We start from the raw sequence: 3,102 nt of genomic DNA on the forward strand, positions 1-3,102 counted from the left end.
TTATTAAATAAAATTTTAATGAATCCAGAATATAAATATAAGATCTGACCTGTTTTTTTATTACAATAATACTTACCAAGAACAACAGCCTTAATTCCTACTTCTGCTTGCCTATACATACTACAGTGCTTATTTCTAATAAATAACTGATAAAGTTCAAAGAAAATAAAGTTGCAATTATATTTAGGTATATTTTAAATTAGAATCTTTAAAAGTAAAATGAAAGTCAAATAGAAAACATGAATGCATAATCAAAAACTAAAATCGAGATATAATACTATTTGCATAGCTCAGAGAGTTCTATAGTGCTCTCCAGAATTTTGTATTCATTTATTATGAATAAGAGAGATTAGTAGAATATAATTTCCACAAAGAGGCTGAATAAATGATGCATTGAGAACACAGGGACAGTCGCCTAAGTCTGCCCTGTTGGGGAAGCAGAGATCAAAAAAGTCTTCTGAGAAGACATGAGTAATACATGAATTAAGATTTACCAGCATAACTGAGGTTCTGGGGTCAGGAATTCTAAGACATAAAATGAATTAGAAACAAGTATATTGTGTGAGGGGTTTTGGCTAAGCAGTACAGATTTATATAATTTCTCTAACTTTCCATTATATATTATGTATTATATTATTAGCTTTAGAATGTAAAGTTTTATTTGTTTGGTCTGCATTTGCTTGGTTTTATATAATTTTTATGAATGTGCCACAAACAATAGCCTCCGACACACTTATGGAAACATTTTTTGCCATGCTTTTATTGGGAGAATAATTATGAAAGTGTGCATATCCATGAGATTATTTTATATATATATATACACACACACACACACACACACATACATATATTGGGCAAGGAGAAAATTACCATCAGCATTATACTAATGTTGTATTGAACAATTTGTCAAGCATTTAACTTTTCCTTTACTGTCAAGATTATACAAAAAGTCACTATTCATTCTCTATTTACTTCTTCAGTTGCATGTAGTTGTTAGCCTCTACTTCTCCTCTTTTCTACTGAAATTGATCTTACTACAGACACCTGTGACGTCCTAGCTGGCATAGCCCAGTCCTCATTTTTTTCCTCCTAACTGTGGTCATTGTCATTCCTGATTCTTCTTTCTTTGTTCAGACACTACAGTATTGCCTAGGATTCAATCACTCTGCAGCCTCCAAGTTTTCATCCTGTCCTTATAGCTGTTACTTTACAATTTAATTCATTGGTTCATTGTCTTTTGTAGCCTCTTAGAGCTGCGGTTCTCAATCTGTGGGTCACAACCCTTTTGTAACAATGAAAATACATCCTGCATATCAGATATTTACAGTACAACTCATAACTAGCCAAATTACAGTTATGAAGTAGCAACGAAAATAATTTTTTGGTTGGGGGTCTCCGCAACATGAGGAACTGTATTAAAGGGTCGCAGCATTAGGAGGCTATGGGAAGGCTGAGAACCACTGTTCTCAGAGGCTCACACTACACAGGACTCCTCTTCCGTCCTTTTTTCTTTTTTGTCTCTTTTCACCTTAGGCAAACTCAACTTTCTCCAGGGTGCCCCGTGACCCACAGACATTTCCATGACTCCCAGTTTTTGTCTCCAACTTGGATTTATAATTTTAACTCTATTTTTAAAATCAATATAGGCAAGTGTTATTAAAAAAATTCTTTAACTGGCACTTGTTTCAAGTTCAACTAATATAAAATATAAAACTTTTTTTTTTTTTTTAAATATGGAACGCTTCACGAATTTGCATGTCATCCTCGCGCAGGGGCCATGCTAATCTTCTCTGTATCGTTCCAATTTTAGTATATGTGCTGCCGAAGCGAGCACATAAAATATAAAACTTTTTTTTCAAACCTAACATATCACTTTTTCTCAATATCAGTTAATAACTCCAACCAATTGCTTTAAGGAAAAACCTGGGAGTTACATGAGACCCATTCTCCCCAAATGATTATGGCTAATCAAGCACCAGGTCCGGTTGATCCCACCCATCAGAATGTCCTGCAGACGATGGCTTCTTTTCTGGCCCTTGGCCGTGACCGTCTGCATTCACACACACATCATCATTTGTCTACACTAGTACTATACCTTCTTTCTAGTTCTTCCTCCCTCTAGCCTTTTTTCCTTTCCATTTACTTTTTTAAAAGATCTTCTTCTGGTTCTCACCACAGTTTTGCATCCCTTCTCAGGAAACCAGCCCTGACACATGGGGACTCTACTTCCTTGTTGCCCAGTGGGGCAAGAAACTGATGGAAAATTATAGAGAGTAAATAGACAAAGACAAAGAGATAGTTTGAAGAGCAGCAGGGACTCGGGAGGTGGCACACCCTTCTTTTGGGGGGCTTCCAGTATGCTCCCGCGAGTATCAGGCTAGCTCTATTTAGTTCATACATCAGTGTTACAATCGTAAACCTCAGAAGGCAAAGCAAACAATCCCATCATGGTTCTTGCTATGCTTACATTTCTATAAACTAGACCAATTCTACAACTAATAATGTTAATTGTATGGATTTACTTGCTACTGTTTATTGTTTTAAGGTGTTTATGGTCTTAATACAAACACAGAGTCTTAACAAGGTAGACAATTAGGGGCTGACTCAAGGAAAAAACCCTAGCTGACTCTCAGTCACACATCACAGATGTGATGTTTTCATATTCTGACAGCCTTGTGTCCAGACAGACAGACTCCTCGCCAAACGAAGGTGACAGAAGAAAGAAGATATTTCATATCCTTATCTGCTCTGGAGCAAATCTTCCTGTGTTGAACAAGGTTTAAAGAATCCATGTTCTTCTCTCCTGGAGCACACAGCCCTGCCCTGGCAGAAAACAGCCTCAAAGCCTCCAGCCTGCGGCTACTGTGGGGGATCCCGTGATATTCAACACACCAGGCTTCATTTTAAGTGACAAAGTCTCGCACTTTGTGCTCAAAGCCAGGAAGTTGCATCCAAATCAATTCCCTATTCCTGTCTCCCTTTGTCCATACTCTGCACCCTATTCCTAATAATATTTCTAATCTATTAACAATTAATAATTGAATGTTGGTTTTAAGCTCATAAAATCATTATTACCAGGAATGCAAGCACATTAAGATACGA

The 3,102-nt window shown here is 36.8% G+C and overlaps 1 non-coding gene across 1 annotated transcript; it reads right to left on the reverse strand.

The window, feature by feature from the left end:
* Positions 1 to 1,727: 1,727 nt before the first annotated feature.
* LOC128592847 (U6 spliceosomal RNA) lies at positions 1,728 to 1,834 on the reverse strand. Its single transcript, XR_008382059.1, has one exon. It is a non-coding gene; the product is annotated as a U6 spliceosomal RNA (small nuclear RNA).
* Positions 1,835 to 3,102: the final 1,268 nt, after the last annotated feature.

This window comes from Nycticebus coucang, chromosome 8 (assembly GCF_027406575.1).
Source record: "Nycticebus coucang isolate mNycCou1 chromosome 8, mNycCou1.pri, whole genome shotgun sequence".
In the NCBI taxonomy this organism is placed as follows: Eukaryota; Metazoa; Chordata; class Mammalia; order Primates; family Lorisidae; genus Nycticebus; species Nycticebus coucang.